This window comes from Panthera onca, chromosome C1, assembly GCF_046562875.1.
Source record: "Panthera onca isolate mPanOnc1 chromosome C1, mPanOnc1 haplotype 2, whole genome shotgun sequence".
NCBI classification, from domain to species: Eukaryota; Metazoa; Chordata; class Mammalia; order Carnivora; family Felidae; genus Panthera; species Panthera onca.
The window spans coordinates 176,504,106-176,526,749 of record NC_138346.1 but is presented as its reverse complement, the minus strand read 5'-3'; the positions used below and the strand labels follow the sequence as shown (position 1 = coordinate 176,526,749).

Here is a 22,644-nt window from a genome sequence, read left to right as displayed (position 1 = left end):
GGATAGCTCTATGGGACACAGGCAGCAGAGGGTGGAGATCCTATGGTGACCTAAGAGATAATGCAGGCTGAACAACTGCCCCCCAGAAATTCCTCTCTGAAGGCCATCATCGCCCTAACAAGAGCTCTCCTTTGGTCTGGTGAGAAGGTGAATCTATACACCAACCCTCACTAGGCCTTTCTGATGAGTGCATGCTCATCGTGTCATTTGAAAGCAGCAGTCACTGGACATCTAACAAGGGCATTGAACACCATATGGAGACCCTGGACTTCTCTTTGGACATGGAGAAAGCAAAAGGCTACAGGGTAAAGGAACTCCATGAGGAAGTCAGCAGACCACCATTTGGCTTGCAAATCTCTATCAGGAGAAGCTATAAACAGTAGGCTTCTGGTGAACCAAAGTTACAAAGAACCTCAGTGAATAGGACTGAACAGCAAAAGGCAGCACAAGGCAATGGCAGAGCAAGACTTGGTAAGAAAATCCCAATTCCTCCATTACCTTCTCAACTGCCACCAGCCAATATGCTTCACAGAGACATCATGTGGGCCTATTGCCAGCAACCAAAGCTGAGCACTGAAGGCCAGAAATTAGATGCAGGTAAGTAACTGATTATGCTTACCCAAATCAGAAGAATATACCTGTCCCGGCAAAGGAGGCCAAGATTCTTAGGCTGTCTTACAAAAGATTGAAGGTGGACAAAGAGGATAGTTCTCTGCAAAGAAGTTGGGGGGGGGGGTGGAGGAGGAAAAAAGGCATCTTCTGATAGAACCTATCCTCCTGAAATGACTGCGCCCCCTGAGGGTGGGGGTTGGTTGGGTCTGATACTGGAGGGAGTCGATGCCTTGGCCCCAAAGGCTGCGTTTGCCTCTTGGTCCAGAATTGCAGCCAGGGCTGGGAAGATGCAGACAGTGGAATTGCTACAGGAGGCCTGTGATGTCTGCAGACCCAAGGGTTGGGTTTGCCTACAATTTCATGCAGGCCAAGCCTGGGTGCCTTAAAAAACAAGGGAGAGCACACACACTCTTCCTTGTACCTGGCTGCAATTTTCCATCCCCACACCTGGAGGGTAAGAGGCTATATCCCAAATGTATTTGGGGGAATAAGGCATTTGTGAAAAAACCTTCAATCAGATGACAATACTAGAAGGAGTACAACTGGTTTGATGATTAGTGGTAGAAAAGGAACTAACCAACTCTGTCGTGCCACTCCTATCTGGGGCCCACAAAATACTGCACACCCTCCATGCTTGCTTATAGGACACAGCCTGGTGGGTTGCCGAGGTCACCCTCATACCCCCAACAGGGCCTGGGGCTTTCTGTGTTGGGCTACAGAAGCTTAGGTTTTCAGTTGGGAATTTCTGCGATACTAACTGGAATGAACAGAAAAGCTAGTTTAACAGGTTCGTTCATACCACTCATTGTTTAACTTTCTGAAATAGAAAGGACCTTGGCAGTTCTTTTAAAGTGGGAGTCTGAGCTGAGCCTTGTGGAGGGGTGGAGTGGAGAACAGGTATCCTTCCATGCCCATTTCCATTTCTAGGATTGACTCCTCTGGAGGTTGCTGACCTTCTCAGGTCCAGGACTTCAACTGTTGAGTACCTTAAACCAAAAGGTAAAGTTATTCTCTCCCCAATCCCAGAACCACTCCTGATACATCAAACGTTTTGACATTTTTAATAACCCACAAGACCTCTATGGTCTATTGCTGGACCTGAGACCCAGAACACTTAGCCAGTATTGTTTCCATTTACAACTGTTCTTACTGCTTAAAGATATTTAAGGTTACTTCTAAATCAATTGATAGCTTTAGGTTTTAATTGTGTATATGAAGTCTACTTTATTATAGGAGACCATACACATTACCAGCAAATCATATTTAGTATTAACTCAGGATTAAGCCCAGTATGCTTTTAAGAGATCCTTGGATGAGGTATGATGGACAAAGGCAAACTATTTACTTAATATATAGCATTTGAGTTTATTTCCTGAATTTATAGTCTGGGGACTCTCCAAAAAGAGGGGCTTTTCCACTTGTTTTCATGGCAGTTTCTACCCTTGTTTTCTTGCTATGGGTTTTTGGGTTAGAAGTGTGCCCCCTCCAAAATGTACTGGGAGTAGCAGAGTTCGGACGTTTGTAACATGGTATGGACCAATTTGGGCTGCAATCCTCACATGTTACAACTAGAAAAAACACACCCTATGGAAACTTTAGCTCTACTGGAGGATGTAGAACAGCCATCTGGGGTGGCAATCACTTATCACTTAGAGTATTAAAAACCCAGTTAAAGGCAATCTGTTAGCAGGCATTGTGGCCAAGCAGTCCACGAAGCCCACCAGGTTTTGGGTTTCCAGATTCCTCCTATAGACTTCCCCGGTAGATTACAAGAGATCAGGAATGAACTACAGAATGGAAGTTGACCAATACAGATAGAAGTTTTAAATGGAAAACACACATTGGGCCACATTATTGCCTGAAGATTTAGTCTATCCTGTAGAGAAATATTTTGCAGCAAAGATTCCCACTATCAGTGGGGGGCCTTGAGAGACAGGGTCACTTCAAATATGGTTGAACCCAGTTTTTAAAAACCCCAAAATCAAAGTCAACAAATAAACATCACTAAATAGGGGATAGGATTTTTGTCAATAATCCTAAGACTTAAAAACTTTCCATCAAAATGGGAGTATAAAATAAAGGAATATGTCCAATGGGAGACTGGCAACTGTTCTACCCAGATGCCCAAGGCCTCTGGTAATTTGAAGTACTTAGTATTTGTGGACACTTTCTTAGAAGGCATGGAAGCTTATCCACTTGCATTGAGAGGGCTTCACGAGTGCTCAAAATATTGAAAAGTCATCCCACCTTTGGGGCTGCCAAGTTCAATCCAAAGTGATCAGGGCCCAGTATTTGTTGCTGGGAGGTCGCAGCAAGTATCCACCATATTACCTATGAAGTGGAGGCCTCCAAGAGGACTAGTTAAAAAAAAAAAAAAAAAAAAAAAAAAAAAAAGAACAAAAAAAACCAACCACTCTTTAGCTTAATTTCATCTAAGACATTGCCTTGCCCTTCTCCAATAGAGGTAGCTCCCCAAAGTTGGCTAAAGTTAAGCCCCTTCAACCTTGTGTACAGGAGACCCTTCCAGTCCACAGCCTTGACCTTCCTGACCTCTGAAAGAAGTCAAATTGAAGTTTAAACGCTGTGTTACACCTAAGTCAAATGTTTAGCATACAGTAGCTTCCATCTGATCTAGTTATCAGATAAACTACTCCATCCTTGAGTCCAGAGACAAAATGGAATTCAGAACCTGGAGGCAACAGGGACCGGAGGACGAGCTTGCCGAGAAGTGGATGGAGCCACATGACCCATTACAGACCACCTATTGGTCCTTCTAGGTTAGCTAGGATAAAAGTCTCGGATGGCTGACTTTGAGGGAAGTGAGCCCCACTGCAGCAATCAGGGACCTGAATCTTCTTAGTGGATCTCTGATTCAGTAAAACAGGAGACATGTATTCCATAAGCTTCCTTAAACTTTCTCCTCGTCGTTTGACCTAATATTGTGCATATTCTGTGGCTAGCAGGACCATTCTTTCGTGCATAGCTCCCAAGTAGTCATTGGATTTGCCACCCCAAACCTTATTCTGTCAATCATGGAAACCCACTAGTGCATCCATTTAGAATTTCAGATATACCCTCATGTCAGCACCATAATCCTCACAAAGTGTAAGGAGTTGTCTATCCAATCCAGTAAGGGTCATTTGAAACATTCCTATTTATTCCTGAAAATAGTCAAGAGGCTTAGTATCAAGTGATGCCTAAACCAACTACAGCCCTGCCTCTGGTCAGAATAGTGCTAGAATTCTTTTTTCTGAGAACTTTTGTTAAAGGCTTTAATCAAGTGAGTTACAGTTCACCCTCAGATACCAGACTAATTCAGCCTCCCACCCCCAGCATGATGAGAGCTCTTCTCAGGGGAATACCAGAAGGAAGTTGCTTTGGTTACATTTGTAGTAGCATGGTTGGGTGTCCTTGCCCATCAACATGTACTTGCTAACCTATCTTTCACTCAATTATCACTAATGCAATCCTGGCCAGTCCACAAGAGTCTCTGCATGCTTTAACAAAAGTGGTATTGATGACAGAAAAGCCCCAGATAGAATATTAGCAGAACAAGGTAGTGTTTTTTGTAGTTGCTAATTCATCGTGCTGCCTATAGATTAATACCTCTGCCCAAGTTAAAACAAGGGTCAGTAGAAGAAGCCTGCCCCTTGGCTTCAGACCCTAAAACTTAGCTCCATACTGGAGACAATGGTTCTCTGGTTTGTTCTCCAGGGTAACTTTAGGTATTCAGTCTGTATTAGACTAAGATGAGCTCAATACTTATACAAGTTGACATGCATGTGTTCATCAAGTTGATAATTTGCATGGCTCAGGTATTTTCTAGAGGAAACTGTGGGACAAGTGTCACTGTTTAAGTCCTCCCATAAGAAAGGAATTGGGGTGCCCCTCTTAAAACCAGTTGCTTCACTCTAGGACCACCCCAACACCCCAGTTCTGCAGGAAGTAATCAGACTCCAGACAACATCCTTTACCCTTTGTTCTGACAAGGCTAAGAGGAAACCATTGACAGTGGGGAATTTTAACAAGACCAACTCCCCCTTGAACTTTCTGCCTTGAACACTGCTCCCTCGTTTTCCAGGTCAGACCTGTATGCACATTTTAAGCCCACTGGCAAACTAGTGGACTTGCATTTCTATGGGAGCAATGAAGACACAGAGCACATTGCACAAAGTCAACTCATCAGCACATTCCTAGTTGTCAACTGAAGACATCGGATTATTCAAGCCCGAGTGGCAGCTATAGCTGGTATCTTTTTGCTCCCCATTTATCCCCTTTGAAAACCCCTGCCTGCACCAGGAGGCCAGGGTCGTTTTTCAGGATATTAGTCTGCCATCTTCTCCGTTAGCTGCCACTCTTGAATAGACTCCCTTTCCTTTCCCAAACACCTTGTCTCTGGAACTCTTGGCCTGTTGTGCAGCAAACCCATCAGATCTGAACTTGCTAACAGTACTGCACGCTAACCCACATTGACATTGCAATAGTGATGCAGCCTGTGGCCTACCAGATGCTAACGTGTAGCCTGATGCACATGGCAAGGACTTAGCACATCCTGAAAAATAGAGGCAGATATGAGAAAGATGTCCTCCATATACAAAGTGAGCCATCTTTACAACAGTGAACAGAAGGTACAAGAGAACCTTCACAGTACCCAAGAGGAAGCCAAGTTTCCCCTCTAGTGCTGAATGTGTGACTTTGGGATGCTAAGTATCAAGATTACAGGAACAGTCATGAGATGTAGGAGCGAGTGGCTCTTAGGGTTCTTCCAAAGAAGTCCCAGTAGGAGAGACAGGACCAGCTTCAGATACGGTTTATGGCCATTCAGGTTGCAAAGGCAGTTTGCAACAGTGGGTAAGAGCTTTTTTGAGATTTGTAGTCCATTCATGTGACCGCTTTCTACAAGTGTAAATTTATACTTGAAAAATGAATTTGAGAGCCCAAGTGGCTCAGTGGATTGAGAGTCTGACTTCAGCTTGGGTCATGATGTTGCGGTTCAGGAGTTTAAGCCCCACATCAGGCTCATTGCTATTGGCCTGTCAGCACAGAGCCCGCTTTGGATCCTCTGCCCTCCCCCTACATATGTAGTCTCAAAAAAAAAAAAAAAAAAAAGATAAATTAAAAAACCAAAACCAAAACCAAAAATCCATTTGAGTTGGGAAGACTTAGAGCATTACAAAGTTATTCTATGCCTATATGCTGGATGTATTGTTTGCCCCTCTGTAAGCCTTTCTGCCTGTTAGGAGGCTAACCTGAAGCATTTTTCATGCAGAACTGCCAGGGGTGTGGTTTGGATTAATTTGTTGCTTGGCGGGGGGGGGGGGGGGCACTATCATCCAGAAATCCAGCAGGAAAAAGGGGCCATTCTCTTGGCATTTTCTGGTGAGCTGTTTCCATCAACAGAAGGTCACTTTCTCACAAGGCAGCCCACTACTACCTCCAGGTTCAGTTGTAAACCCCTTCCCTTGGAGCCTTCAATAGTACATGACTGGTTTTTAAGTCTTTGGTTGTTACTAGCTCTGGGTTATTGCATTCTCCTTTGTAGATCTGTTCCTTTATAAGGATCTCTCAATTGGAGTAACCTATTTCATTCCTTGTGGGTCCCTCCTACAGTGCCAGGCCTTGATAATGAATCCCATGGTGTAGATATTGCATCTTCAAGGGAAAATAACCTGGAAGCCTTTTTCTGTAACTTGGAAGGATGTTTTAAGGTCATCCCAAGTTTCCATACTTTGTATCAATATAGTTGTGGTCGATTACTGGTATCGACAACAAGTTGGGACCATGTGTTTACTAAAGATAATTCAAGATGCCTAGAATTGACTGGAGACATGGCAAGAATCTGACCATTTGTGCTCTGCCTATTAGGATTTTAATATTTCAAACCTAGGAACAGTTTTCAAAAGGCACTAGCAAACAGGTCTTGATGTCCTTTTCTTGGCCTAATCATGAAGATAGATCACAAGTTCAGCTTGTAATATTCCTTTTCAGGTAAAAAGTCTATGCCTATGTTTAGGACTACCATGGGATAGTTTGAAGCCACTATCTGAGGGATGTTTAGCTCCATTTCAGCTTACTTTGATGCTCCTTTCCCGGTTCTTTTCCAAATGGGATCCCTATTCTCTGGTCCATAGAAGTGTTAAAAGGTGTGGTTGTAATATGAAAGACCTTAAACATAGCATCAAGTGCTCAGCTTTCCTCATCTGCAATTTACCATGGATTCTTGAACTCTGGCTCCTTTATTGTATTTAGACCTTAGTTAGCAAGTTGAGTACAGTTTAAACGGGGCTTCACAGACCACACACCCATCCAAGACAAGTATCCACAGTCCCTATGTTCTGGCAGTTCTTACTGGGAAAGCATTTTGAAGCCTTGTAACACAAAGATGCAGATTTGCAAGTCTTGAAATACTGAAACCCATGGTTCCTCATGGATATCCAAAATGAAGATCAGAGGAAAGCAACTCCAAGGCCAAGCCCAGGGACCCCAAAAAGAATTACTGAAGCAGTCCTCAAGGAGTTAACAGCCCTTCTCCAAAGGGCAAGCAAAAGGTCTAGGTTATGGCTCAGCTGGGTCCACCACATTAGCAGCTCCTTTAGACAAGACCTTACACTAGAAGCCAGTGATGGAATAGTTCAGGAGTTTAACTAGTCACTCAGGTATGTACAAAAGGGAGGGGAGTCCCAGGTAGAGAGTGCATCACCAGCAAGAGGTCTCACGATAGTCAAGAAAAGCAGTCCGGTTTGCAGGTGGAATGTATCCTATCTCCCATTGGCAGAATTTGAATAATCGCAGAGGCAGGCTGATTTCTGGCAGCTTTTCCTGGTCATGAAGGCAACTAAGGAACAAGATCAGAGGGGCTCCATGAGTCGCTTTGGTGTTAGGTTTAGCCACAACAGTTTTCCTGTGACTTGCCAACTTCTTTCTACATGGTCATTCACCTTCACCGAAGTAGTTTAAGAAGTGAGGCAGGACAGGAGATACCAGATCAAGACCCTTGTGAAATGAACTCTAGGGAAAGGCCCAAGACCAACAAGGTGGAAGTCTCCAGGACCAGCAGGTAGGGGACTTCCCAAGTTTAAGGGAAAGGAATCAGTACAGCCATACCATTTAAATGGTGGAGAGGCATGGGGAAAGCAATAGCCAGTTGCCAGGATGAGTTGGTCTGCTCTCCAATTCCCATAGGTCAGGGATCCTCGAGTCTAAACACAGCCTCTTGCCAGGGAAGTTTCCAGAATAGGGAGAGAGGACTTTTCACAGGAGTTTTTCCTCTTTTTCCTGGGATTTTTGGCTTAGTCTTACCATGCTGGCCACATAGCTCAGACCCCAGTTTAAAAAGCCACAGAAGTTGTTTTGGGAGGACTAGTTTCCTGGAGAATTTTTCTGATCAAATCACAATGGGAGGTAGAATTTAGGCTTTGTTGGCTGTTCCAGGATGTGTGAACAAGTCAGGATTTGAAAGAAATCAAGTATAGAAGAGTTACTTGTTAAATGAGACAAGTTTCCAGAAACTGGAGGAGAGTGGAAGGTTCGGGAGATTTTAAGTTTAGGAGTGAAGCCAGTTCCCCTCCACAGACAGGCTTTTGAGGGTTACCTTTAAGTCCTTTTTCTGTGAATTAAGTAGAGGAGTATGGTAGTGCGGCTTAGAGAATTTAAGTCTGAAGGCTTATCTAAACTCACTTGCCCGGTTGTAGGGTAAGTGACCCATGATAACTTCTAGTAGCTTTTCAATCACCAACCACAATGAAGCTAGGTTTCTGGAATGAAGACTTTAAGGCTACAACTTCCAGGTTTGACCGGTAAAGCAAGTGATCAGAGGACTCAAGGTCAAAACAAGGCTTACTTTGCATTTCATTAACAGTAGTTGGTCTACACAAGCAGAATGCTATTCTGACACAGGCTGCTCTTATCCCCACCCAGACACCAGAAGCTGGGAATATCTGAACTCGAGTGAACATAAGGCCTTGCTTAGAAATACAAAGGCCTACTTGAGGCCCAAACCACATGAAAGTGCTGGGAGAGTCAACTATTGTCTTCAGTAGAGCACAGAAAGCCAGGTAGTTGCTCCTGGAAGCTGCCACCCCAAGGTAGGTCACTAGGGTTCCAGGCCAGGGGTGGGATGGGGAGGCTGAAGCTAGGAAATCAGGGTTTTAGGAGAGATGTAGGTTTCCATGTTTATGGGCACCAGTGAGAAAATTTGAGAGGAGGAAAATGGGTAGTCCCACGGACTTTAAACCCAGAGGGTTCCTGCTTGCTAGGCTCCCAAGCCGAGCAGGTAGTGGTTACAGAATATGCAGGTAGGGAGAGTTACTAACAACTCTGAACAAAGAGGGGAAGCATTCTATGAGAGTAGGTCAAGACTGAGTATGTTATTCCTTCTAAAGGACCCCCAGGATCAAGAGTCTTAGTGCAACTCCACTTCAGATTTGTGGATCACCTTCTGTGGCCTTCTGGAGATAGCTTCACCAAGTTGTCCTTGGGCTTCAAAGAAGAAATTCAGAGTAAATAACCCTCTCGGCTGTCTTGGAATCCCCTCCAGACTTTTGGACTCAAGTATTTATGTCCCCCTAAATGGTTTCCTAACTGTGCTGGGCTACTCCCAGTGCATCAAGTCCCAAAGCGCAGAGCCCTGATGTAGCTGTTGGGAATTCCTGGCCCGCCATGGCTCTATTTCCAGTTTTTAACAGAGACTGTAAGTTTGTCTACAGCCAGTGTTAGGGATAGAAAATATTCCTTCAATGAACGGTCTAAGTTCACTCTGCATAAACCCTCAGACGGCCACCATAATGTCCATCAGATCACTATCCATACCCACACGTGCTTTTGTTTTAGGCTCAGGATTTTACCCTTATACAGGAGCAGTCTGTTTAGTCACTTTTAAAGTATCTCAATCCAACAAACAGGCTTCCTATGCCAGACTCCCAGCTACCTGTCACAGTATTTTTGAAGCCTGTCCTCTTACTAGGTGAGCTTGTTATAAAGCCCAGATTCCAGGACTCCAGGCCTTATTTGCAAGGAAAGGGCCTTTCCTGTTACATACTTTTAGCAAGAAACAGCTTTCGAGGTCTCCTCTTCCCCCAGTACTAAGACATTCAGGATTGTTCTGTCCTCTGGGGCAGTAGTACCTGTTGATACCCTTTCACCATGGATACATTTAAGCTTTAGCAGGCTTTCCATCAGCTGTGAAGTGTGTAACTGATATGTATTTGTGCCCAGTCACTAGTTTGAACACAGGAAGTATAGAACTCTTCATTAGCGATTCTCGAAGTAGGAGTACTCAAGTTCCTACCTAGGACTTGGATTAATACCCTCGTCAACCACTCTGATTCTATGATCAAAGTGACTGGTATACCTTATGCTTTTCAGGCTGAAGTCAGTCTTCCTTTTGGAAAGGGTTCGAGAGGAGAAATAGTCCTCATCCAGTAGGACTCTCAAGACTTGCACTGGAAGGGAAGTGGGGCATGAAGGAACACAGATGTCCCAGTAAAACGGAGATAGAAGCCACACAAGATGGTTACATCTGACAGATGGTTACAACTGCCTATTCGTTTACTTGGTCTGGCATTGTTCTAAGTCACAGAACTAGGTCTTTCAGTAAAGGCCTAGTCAAGAACTACAAAGCTGGTTGAAGGAACTGGGTAAGAAAGGACTTGACAACTGCCTCAGAATAGTCCAATGCAGAGATAGATTCACTCCATGGGCACCATCAAGAAGGCCTATTGGGCAAGATATAGTCATGGCTCAAGAGACAGATCTCCTTCAGCATCTGCACAGGAGAATCTTAGAGAAGATTGCATCTTAATCCTACAAAGGTACAAAGCAGAAGCAATTCCAGCATTTTGTTCATGGGAGATATTGATAGGGGTTTTTACCAGGATAAAGCCATCTATCCATCTATATATATAGATATATCTCCTCACATGATACACCATCGATGTACCTGGATATTGAAGATGAAAAAACACTGGATATTCTTGCAAAGCAGGGAGTCACCTATCAAGCCTGCAAAAGCCAATTTGCAGCCCGTCACCTTAAGTCATTAACTGAAGTAAGGGATTCTCATAGTAACTACTATTCTCAGTATCTTTAAGGGATACGATTCAGTTTGGGGAAACACTACCAATGGTTGTTGGACTTCATGGTTGGTATCACTTCTATTCCAAAGGCAAGAGCCACACATATGCTCATTATACCCCCTAATATCATCTGATACTACCAAAAACTAGCATTTCAGGCTACTCCATGAGAACAATGGTCACACAAAGAGCCAAGTTTTACCTTAAGCAGAAACCTGGTCAACCTTGCTAAGAGAACAGAGGTCTGCTGTGCTCTTTACTCTGGCAATTGACTGAAGACTGAAGGGATAGGACAATTTCAATAGAGTCTTAAGACCTCAAGAGAAAAAAGCAAGCAAAGCTACAGGTGTACTTTTCTAATTCAGCTTATTCATCTGTTTTGCTAGTATTTTTAAGGACTTAGCCAAAGTCACTATTTAAGACATTATGGCATTTTGTAACATATTGTAGAGCCATACTCTGAAATGGTCTGCCAAAGTCTTGCTTAGACACTACCTTATTTCTCTGTTCAGACCTAGCTTTAAGTATAGGATTAAAAAGTCTGTCCTTTTCTCTCGTGTTTTCTGGAATATTTGGTGTTTTGGTTTGGTTTTTTAACACAACAACCAATTTTCTGACACCAACTGAGTGTCCAACAATTCAACTGATGCTATGCATAGAATTGTGGACAGATACAAGTTTAAGGACTCAGTACCACAAAACTGGTTCTGCTTTAAATACAAGTTCAGAGATAACCTGAACATCTGCCCAACTTGACTCGAGTTCTTAAATCCCCTTAGGTTCAGTTTATTGGAACTGTTCATCCAACTGACAAATGTTTGTGTGTACCAGTTTATGATGAAGGATAGGACTCAGGAACAGCTAAGTTTAAGAGATGTGTAGGGCAAGGTTGGGGGTGCAGGGAAGGAGGCCTGGTAGTTGGTACAGATCTTTCATGACTTCTGGGCACACCACACTCCTAGCACTTTTAGGTGTTCACCAACCCAGAAGCTGGTCAGATCGCTTTGCTTAGGAATTTGATCCCCACCCCCACACTTCTCTTTTCTGGAAGTCAGGGGAGAGAGCTCAAAAGGCCTAACCCTCCAAACATGTGTTGCTTCTGGTCAAAGGCCCATCCAGGGTCACGTAGAGGGACCACTCTAAGTTGCTTCATTAGCATGGACTCAAGTATGATCACAAGGGGCTCCTTATGAGTAACAGAAGGCCCTCCTAGCACTCATGAGATTCCAAAGATTTTGAGGTTTGTGCCAGGAACCAGGGACCAAGACCAAATATAGGCCTTATACAGCACATAGTCCAAGTGGTTTCCTTGGGCTTGTTAAATACCATAGACCACTTTGTTTTGTGGGTTTCTCTTAAAGCCCAGTGTATTGGTCTAAGTACATTTTCTATGTTGCATTTTAACTGTGCAACAGAAAGATGTATGATACATCCATTATAAATGGGTTAAGGAGCTCTAGACCTACCGATGGGTAAATGTGCCATTTAAAGAGGAACAAGACTGGGTGCCCACACTGATCCTGACTTGTACCACACTCGACTGTACACACTACCTTCATCATTAAAGCCTGTAGTAGAGAAATTCACCTGTTTCAGTAGTACTTTTATGAAGCAGCAGAGTCCTGGAAAGCCAAGGAAGGGCTTCGTGGATCCTTAAAGAGGTAAGGAGGGCTTGGAATGGCTCCCCCAGCCTCAGAAGGGCTAGCTTCGAGGACAGGGAAGTAGAGCCTTTAGCCTGTTTCCAGAGCAAACATCAGGCAACTTTCTAACCGAAAGAGAAACCATTCCCTTTTAAAAAGGAGTCCGACAAGCCAACACTGTCAAAAATGGTAAAACCAGAGTGACGGAAGCAGCAAGAAGGAGGCAGGCAGAAGCAGCATTTTTACAAACCTATGAGAGGAAAGAACCACCTACAAATGCTAGTCAGACTCTGCAAGAAGTCCCAACACCAAGAACTTATACCAAAAAGGTTAGATCGTTTCTGTATATATGTATACACATATAACCTAAACTTGTATTGAAATAAGATTTTCTCCAACAGGGACATATGGGGTTTCATTCTTAAGTCCTAAACCTGTTTCCCAGCTGCTCCTGTATCAGGGATTGTTTCGGCATTCTGCTTTAAGTAGTGAGGAGTTCCTAGCCCTGAGGCCAAGTCCATAGTCCTCATGGTTGTTCACTTTCACGGGTAAGCAGCTCACTGTTTAATATCCATCAAAACAGGATTCATCCAATAGCCCCCCTGACCCAGTTTGTTATCCCAGTCCCTCACATTGCAGAAACAGACAATTCTGACTATCAAGTTAGCTGTAGCTATGTCCCCAGTCCATCCTCATCCTCACTTCATCTCCTCACATGGGCATTTTTATCCTCTCCCATCACAAGAGGGATTACAGTGTAATAGGATTTTAGGAGACCACATTCCATATAGCTTCATGTTAGTTTTTGTCTGTTGCACTTAACTTACTGAACTGTGTCATAGAGTACTATGTACTTTCGGTATGATCTGAGGTTTCACACAGTCCCAGGGCAGGGGGCGGTCTTAGAAGCTATACCCTACAGGTAAAGGGAAAGGGGAACACTTACGGGACTGCTGACACGGAAATTTGATGAACATTTCTAAGTGATTTTTCCAGGGATATCGGTTTTAGAGAACGAAGTTTCAAAGATGAAGTCAAAATGCCTTAAATTTGGCTGCATCCCTCTTGGTTTAAAAATTGTGAATGGAAAGCCAACAGGATAAGTGCCATTTGTACAGGTAAATGGAAACTGGAGTAAGGTAGGAGTCACCTGTAATAAGGATTTAAGCCCAAAAATGTAGGTACAGGCAGGAAACAGAATGAAGTGTAGGCCTACACATTTTTCAGTAGGGGCTGTAAATTAAACCAGACCCACAGGAACAACATTTGGATTGCTCTGTCTAGGTCAAAGAAAGGAGTCTGTTTCTATAATCACAGGATGATTAGGTAACTGGGTAACAAGTGCCATCTCCACCCCTCAGAAAGTACTCGAGTGTACCTAAAGACGATAGGTTGATTCAGATACACTTGTCACTTTCCTACTATCTAGGTCCAGACTGATGCAAAGTGATAGAATATAAATGGCAGACCTCATGGTTCAGTGACACTATCTGCCCTTAAGACAATCACCAAGAACCCTCTTGCACTGTTGGTGGGAATGCCAACTCGTGCAGCTGCTCTGGACAACCACGTGAAGGTTCCTCAAGAGATTAAAAATAGGACTACCCTACGACCCATAGGCACTACTAGGAATTGATCCAAAGGATAGAGGAGTGCTGATGCATAGGGGCACAAGTACCCCAATGTTTATAGCAGCACTTTCAACAATAGCCAAGTTGTGCAAAGAGCCTTAATGTCCATCAACTGATCAACGTCATCGTTAGCTATACATACAATGGAATACTACTTGGCAAGAAGAATGAAATACTATTTGCAGCAACATGGAACTGGAAGATACTACACCGAGTGAAATAAGTCTGTCAAAAGACAGGTCACAGGTTTTCACTCCTGTGAATCCTGACAAACTTAACAGAAGACCATGAGAGAAGGGAAGGGTAAAAAAAGGCAAACCATAAGAGACTCTTGAATACCGAAAGCAATCTGAGGGGGAAATGGGGGATGGGCACTGAGGGCACTTGGTGGGAAGAGCAGTGGGTGTTAGATTCATGCGATGAACCACAGGGATCTACCCCAAAAACCAAGAGCGCACTGTACCCATTGTTACCAGTGTGACAAGTTATATTTGATAATGACACCAAGATGTAGCTTTCCTGAGACCAGGACATTGATTTCACTTACCCACAAGCCCGACTCCCACACACTGTTGTCTCACAGCAACAGCAACTCTGGCAAGAGATTCTGGCTAGTGCTGCTCGTTTTACCCCTTTCTGTGGTTTCAACACACACACACACACACACACACACACACGATTGGAGTTTTCATGGAAGACACCACTGGTGGCAGAAATTTTAAGCTACACACACACACACACACACACACACACACACCCTCCTCGAATTGGTAGCTGGAGGAGAAGCCTTGGATATTAATCCTATGGATTATTTCCCACATCCACAGCCCTCCTCCCATACTCCAGACTACTACTGCACACGGTCTGCTAGACCCCTGGGCAGCTAAGTACTCCTGGGAGAATACCAAAGCCTCCTAAGTGTGGGCCTGTAATCAAAGTGAAACAGGGTATCCATATGTTGAGCAGTTTATCCAAACTGATTTCCCTACGGGTTTCTAGGATCCCATGGAGTTCAGTTAGAACAAGAAACTTGGACAAATTAGGATCCCCAATCCTAGCTGGGGCTGTTGAATCTTCTTCCAACATTGCCACTGGCCCTGGGTTGAGGAGTATGGGACAAAGTCACTACAAAGAATATGGCCTAAGTGTCTCAGTCTGGCTTTAAGGATAATCAGAAATCGGCATTTAGACACTTGGTACAAAGTCAGGACTATTGGCAAGGGGTTTCCTAGTAACCCAAGAGCCAGAATTTGATCAAGCAATGTTCTTTAGGCAATGGGAGGAGGATGAAGAGAATAAACCTACAATAATCCGGCAGTCAGGGGAACTCAGACTCCAAGGGACAAGAACAAGGGCTGGCCAACAGAACTGAAGTTCCATACACAAAGGCTAAATATGGTCTGGTTTACCATAGGCCACTAACAATTGGACAATATTGAAAGTTGTAATGGCCCTTGAATAAAAGGATGCAGTTTCCCAGTAAAACCATGAAGAGTAAAAGGGAGAGTTTTCACCTGTTCAACGCAGATCTTAGGGATTTTAAGTGGAACCCTCTAGATGAATTACTGGAAGTTTAAGATACAGGAAAATTAGTATGCAAATAAGCATCCCTGAAAGTTTAGCATGAAATAAATCATGTTTTCCTTAGCTGAAGGAGTATTTGAAAAGGCAATTCAGGAAGGACTGATGATAAAACTATGTATCTTAAGAACCGTGTGGGCATCCAATAGAAAATAGTTAAGCGTTTCGAGGACAGGATTTAGAGATACATGGGACCCCTTCCCCTCCTTATGCTCTGCAGATCCACGGGACTTTGAAGTAGAGGCTACAGAGGACAAAGAACAGAGGATCCGTAAGCCCCCAGAACAGGCCTTCTCCTAACAGTTATACATCAGGAAGGCCACTGGAGGCCAAGTGCTGGGCCCCTGCAGACCTTGATACACCAACCAACTATGTAACCTGAGCTGTCCATCATGAACTGGGCACCTGATGATCCAAGCATCTACGATGTTGGACACATGGATCCAAGTTCCCTAGAAAGTAACATATGGTATCAGGCCCTGGGCAGGTGTTGAAACCGAGGCTCTAGAGCAAGATGTTAAAGAGGAATTAAGCATGTCCAAAGTTCATTGGAGTGTAACACCTGTGATGTAAGATGGGGGGCAGGGAAGAAACTAGATTAAGCAGGGAGGACTGTCAGACTATCATGCCAACCTAGTAGTCTCTGCCAACCCCAAACAAAGCTTGGGAGTCCTTTAGAGGAGTCCAGCCTACGGGCAAGAACAGCAGTACCAGGTTTTACCACCATGCTAGGTCACTGGCTAGGGTCTGTCCCAAAAGGAGCGTGATCCTGGGTACCACGACCTCACTCCCTCCTCTACCAGGAGCCTCCATCAGTGACCAAGATCAGTGCACAGATACCTTAACTCCTCCTGCGTGTCAGGTCGAAGAATTACAGACCTTGACACTTTCCCCCACAACTTTCTTAGGTCAGGCTCCAATAGTGGCTGGCACGAGGATGTACCATTACCTATTGCCTTCCTCTCCCTGTATTGCTTTTTTTCTACTGGCTTTCCCACATCTGAGTTCAGCTATTCACAGCCACGCTCACGTTTGAGAAGCCATCTTATAGGCAAAAGCCTAGGTGACACTTATTCTATGTGACCGGGAGGCAAACCTCCCCAGTTTCAACAGGGCCACGAAGCATGGGGTGAAACGCATAACACTGTTTCACACTAACTTGTGACAACTTGGATTTGCCTAACCATTTGCCTAAAGTACCATGGATGCCCGGCCGAAAATGGACACTGTGGGGACCCAGGGCCACAGGTTTTCATTAGCATGAAAGGTTCCCCACCCCCCCCCCCGACTGCCCACCATGGGAGGTAAAAGTTAGGGGGACAAGGACTAGTAGGCTTTCTTGATAGGACATGCTTTATAATCCTCCTTCCATTAACCTGGTGTTTGCACCGGTACAACTCTGCATCCTTAGGGAACTTTGTTTTTTTACCTTTAACATTTAAAATCTTTGTCCACCAAGGCGACTGGACTTTTGATATTTTCGGAATGAAAGGCAATGGTGTTCAATTAGAAGTTAGAAATATGAAGGAGCCACTGGAAATGTCAGAGAAAGCGAGTTAGCAATCAAGAGACCTCTAACAAGTCAGAATATACCAAGAGGCAATGACAAAAATGTAGCCAAAACAATACTATCACTGTGTCTGGTATTAGAGAAGCCAGAGGCCTAGAAAATAGACAGGACCACCTGAATATGGGGAATTGTTGGTTAAGGTTCAGAGATAAACTGGCCAAGGAAGGGGTGTATTAATGTTGCAAGAGGACTAAAAGGAAAGCAGCCAGCTCTACGGTGAGGCTCTGTCCCTCGTGGCTTCTGTTCTGACTCTATTGACCAGTGTTTTGTTTTATACAGGCAGCACAGGGCAGATGCCTGAGACATCTAGAACCCACCCAAAGTTTGGAACTCTCAGGAAACTCACCTTTAGGTAGGAAAGGGAATCTGCCTCTTAGCCCTGGGTCGTAGGGAGACTGCTCTTTGGGGCTAGAATTAATGGCTAGAAGAGAATACAAGCAGAAAAGTTCCAGTTGCCTTGAGGTAGGGTCAGGCAAAGAAGACTCAGGAGATTTGTTAGGACGTTATGGCTATCTGAGCCAGCTACCATTTCTTGGAATATAGCCTGCCACTGGTAACGTGTGCCTTCATTTAATTGTCCAGCCACTGTTCCAAGTACCCTGACCAGTTACTGCACTGCATAGAGGCAGGAAAGGTCAGCGACCTGTAGAGTAACAGGTGCTGGCTTATGATGAAAGATGTGGCCCTCCCCTCCAAAGTGGGAGGAGCCTCACAGTAAGATGTGGGCACTTGGAGAACCATTTTACCTTTAGGGAAAGGCAGTTATCCTGAACCTCTGGAAAGCACCCAGACACTTGGGTGACTGAGTCAACAGGAGTCTATCAGGTTCACAGATGCCAGCCCAGACCTCTGAGCATTTCTCACTATTCTGGTTTATAGTTCTCCCACATCTCCCTCCAACTCACGGGGGTGGGGGTGATAGGAACAAAAAACAGCTGTGACCACTTCGTCTAGTCACAACTAGATTCTCATCAGGGAGAAGCCACCAGTCTTTCCACTCATGTGACAACAGCAGCTCCTTCACCACAGAGAAGTAAACCCCCAGCTAGGGTCAAGTGGAAGCTCTACAGGATCACCCATAGCTTCCTGCACATACACAAGTGCTCCAGGTCTTCTGGACGTCTGTCCCCAAACCTTCTTGCCTACTTGCTCCATGGTTCTGGTCCATTACCTCCCATTGCTCTCAAAGCCTGCTTCCCCCTTAGATGGTATCCACAAACCCGCTCTAAACTGAAAACCCAGTTTATGGCTTTTGACAGATGACTCAACTCCATAATGGGTACTGCCTGACCTTCTGAACTTCAACCCTGGAGGCTTCAAGTTACTGGTCACCGTCTAGGCGCCTTCCAGCTTTCTACTCTGATCCAGTGAACGAGCTTAACAGGACTATCAACTGCGATTAAGTTCTCCAGCCTAGGGTGGGACTATCCAGTTATGTAGCTTGTGTATTCCATTACATTGGTAGCCCAAAATTCATAGGGAACTCAGGAAGTTGCTCAGATTCCTTCCTTACACATAGCATTTGTAGACTCCTTTCCAGAACCTAGAACTGCACTTGGGTTGAGGGAGATATGGCTGGAGCAGGGAGCCTAAGCCTGTTTTCTAAGGCTGTCCATTTCTTCAGTCTTCCTCAGGGTCCCTATTTTTAAACATTTACCTTGTTGGGACTAGTCAGTACCCTCAGGTGTTGAAACATCTTGGTAGTCCTGAAAACCTCACTACTTGCATGCTTTTTCCACTCAGTTTGAATAAGCTGGTTGCTGATCAAAACAAAGTTTAGGGTTAAGCCCATCGGTTTTATCTTGTATGACTACAATATTTGACTGGCATTTCTATGGTGGTGTCAATGTTTGAGGAGGAGAAATGTCCCTGTTCTGCTGCCCAGAACTTTAAGGACACCAACTGGGATCACTATCAGTCCTAGGGGAACAATCTGCATGTGAACAACTGATTAGTCAGCTGCTCTGTTCAATTTCACGTCAGATGATGCCTATCCTATTTGGAGCCTTCCACTTCCATTTGGGGAGCTACGAATTTGCCATCCTAGGATCTGCCTTCTGAAACCTTCGGGACTCGTCCACACTGAGCCTCCAGCAGCCGGTTAGGTTTACATTTGGTACTAGGTCCTATGAAGGCTTCTACAGAGTTGCTGCTTTTAAGTTCTCTGTATCGGTCTCTCCAATTGGAGCAACAGTTTCCCTGTAATGCCAATTCCCGGTGGACTGAAGAGTTGACTATTACGTCATGGTTTTCTTAGTCATAGGCATGGGACGAACAACTTTCTAAGCTCCTTACGTGATGGTGCCGAAACCCTAAGTCCCCTCTAGTCAGAACTTTAAGGACTTGTTCCTTCAGGAGAAGAATGCAAGTCATTCGGAAGAGTCAGAATTGGTTCTAGGTAGATTAAGACCTCAATGGCGATAGTGGGTGAGGTTACAAAGCCCCCAGGAAAGTCACCCGTTCTTAGGCTTGGAACCAGATGGACTTATTGGAATAAGCATCTGCTCACCTTCCACACTGGCTTCTGCTTTTGTGAAGCCACGTTACTACTTGGGTTCCCTTTTGTTTAGGAAAAAATATTTTCCTCCTTATCTAAAGAGACCAAGTTATAATGGAGGGTGAAAAAAAAAAATCCCAGCCCAGTAGCACTAGCCATAGTTGTGGCTTCACAAGGAGCAAAATTCAAGCATTACCACATGATCAGACAGCTGCTGCTCCAAGGGCAGGAGGGAAAAAAGGATAGAGAAAAGCCACTTATTAGGCCTACGCCTCAAATTTAGACACCTTTGATTGACCACACCGTTTCTGGCGTCAGCTGAAAAGGCACTGCAGCTGAATCTCTCAAGTATTTCAACAAATAGAGGGCCGGAACCATGGGAGAATGTTGGGGTTAGGTCTATATGTTATTGATACGGCTGGGGAGACACCAAGGCCTCCATGGGTCTGCTGCTCAGCCATCAGCTGATGGGCAGCTAGGGGTTGTGGAGATCCTCTCCCAACAGCTCAGGTAGAATTCCAGGGTTCTGGGATGTGGAAGCGTTTCACACCTTGTGGGAAACTAGGCTCTTTATGGTTGGTGAAGCAATGAAGTCAGTTTTCTAGATGTGTGATGGGCCAAATCGAAGCCTTTATAAAGCAGCATTAGAATACGAGCTCTAGAGACTACCCAGGGCGTATTTAGTTCTGCCGCATCCACTTTTTGGTGTTGAAAATTCAAGGTCACGGAGAAACACCAGTTTGGAGTATCCACTGGATGTATTAAGGCAGCAAGCGTTCTTTTTCCACGCAGCCCCCCATTGCAGAGTTCAACTTGCTTAACGGCTATGGTCTGAGATAATAGGTGGATGGGACAACACGGTTGCTTTAACTACTTTCAACAGAAGCCCCTCAGTAACTGCTTTTTCATGTGACCTGGAGTCAATCTCACGTTTGACCTAGACTCACCTGGAGTCACGTATACTTGGAGTTCCAAGGAGCTCCAACTGCTACACCCACACTCCTACCCCTAAGTCTTCAGTGACCACAGCAAAGCTCAAGTAGCCACGTTGGAACTAGATGCCAAAATGTGAGGTGCCAAGCAGAGGCAAGAAGCTTTACAGGCCGAGACAATAGCCTGACTTGAGGCACAGGTTTTCGAGCTTATGGCACGTTTGGGGCAATAGGACTAGCTTCTAGGCTGGAACCAGCTACCTAGTATGCAGACGGTGAACCCAGGTGAGAGCATTTTGTTACCAGGAGATGAAGACAGCTTTGAGCACTGAGCTTACAAGAATGACCACCAGTCCCCCCAGTTTTTCCAGGTAATACAAGTCTTTTGCCTTGTCCCACACTTCAGCCTTATTCCTGAGACCATATTCCTACTTCCTACCTGGTTTGTGCCCCGGGGTCAGTTCTACCCAGCCTGCAAGACCCGCTCACAGCTCACTACCGAAGTTCCTCTACCCAAAGCTTTTCTCCAGTACCGCAGCACAATCAAGAGCTCACTTATTTACATCAAGGTCGTAGAATCCTTTGAGGTGCTCCTGGCAAGTGCTATACCCAGCACTGGGATGTTAGAAGCTTCCCTGGGCATTTTCCTACGGTCACCAAGTAGCAGCACAGGAAAGCTTGGAAGGTTATGGAGACTTGTCCAGGTTAACCTAAAATCCTTCCGAAAATCCTCATTTTCCTTCCCCCTCCCCCAGCTAAAGAGATTTACTTGCTATAACAACCCAGCTGTCCCTGTTTTTGCTATATCACCACCTCCATGCCATCTATTCATCTTAAAGCTTTCATGGGGTGATAAGCAGTGATTTCTACGGAAGTCTGTAAACTTAAGTCTTAGAGCACCTCCTGTCACAAGAGTCATTTCAGTCTGTAATGGTTTTGCCAGCTGGTCACCTTAACTCTGCTTGGCTGAAGTCGCTGGAAGAGCTTTCAAGTAGGAAAGATCATGGAAAGATCTTACCCCTTTAAGTTGTGCTCGTTTGTCCTGAGACTTTAGATTCTTCACCTGTCCTTTCTCAAGCAAGCTGAGGAGTGTTTCCCCGGGGACTACATACCGTGGACTGCTGGGTTAGATTTTAGCTACACTTGTGCAATTGCCTGGGGTTGCAGCTGAAGATCGATGCACTTGAAGACCCTGCCCGAGATGGCGACCAGGGAACCACAGCACCCCAGCAAGGTGCAAAGGAGGTGCCACTTTAGGGACTCTAGCTGACCTAGGAGCTGCTAGGAGAAGCCGTTTTTAGAAACCTGGTTACACAAGGTTGAGGTACTTGAGTTTTTTAGGATCAGAGCTGGTACAGAGTATCCTTGTGATAGGTTAGTTGAAGTGTTTGCTCTCGACACCCGTTAAGTGTGAGTGGAAGCAGCCTAGGAGGCATACCCAGCAGCTGAACAGGCCTACTAAAGCTGATGTCCGTGTTTCTGGACTCACGGTTGACAGGTTTCCACGTGAGCATCAAGGCTTGCCCAGAGCTTAGGATACCCGCACTAAACGTCAGACTTAACCTTTTTGCTACTTCACAGGATACCTGGATTTCACTACTCCATATGGATTTTTCATTAAATACAGTGAAGTTAGGTGATCCCTAGCAGGCTGCCCGCTCAAAGGTGCTCAACCCCTCTTCCCCCTCCTAGAAACAGTCGTCAAGTGTAGCTTACTCTGCTTCTCTCTATTCAGCTGTTACTTGGCAATTAACTACCAGTGCCTAAGAATGGGTTCTAGTAGCTTGTTGCGATCATTCTGGCATTTTATCTGACCAAGATTTCAGCAGTTTGAGCCCCGAAAGCAAGGTGATGAGGCACAAGCCAACTTGAGCCCTTGCTTGCACCCGAGGTGAGAAACCTCAGACTTCTAGAGCAGAAAACCCCAGAAAGACCTGCTTAGCTCCTTGCCCATGCTGCTGCTTTGCGTCTGCCTTCAGAAGCCTTAGTACAGAAGAGCAGAGCTCCGGCAAGATACATGTAGCTGGAAACAAGCTTCCTGTGAAATAAGCAGCCAGACTCCATCACAACGTTTCCTCTCTAAGCAGCAGGAAGGTCTAGCTGACCAC

The 22,644-nt window shown here is 44.9% G+C and overlaps 1 pseudogene; it reads left to right on the top strand.

Moving 5' to 3' along the window:
- The first annotated feature begins 60 nt into the window (after positions 1–60).
- On the top strand, positions 61–21,793 carry LOC132670842 (developmental pluripotency-associated protein 4-like; annotated as a pseudogene).
- The last annotated feature ends 851 nt before the right edge of the window (positions 21,794–22,644 follow it).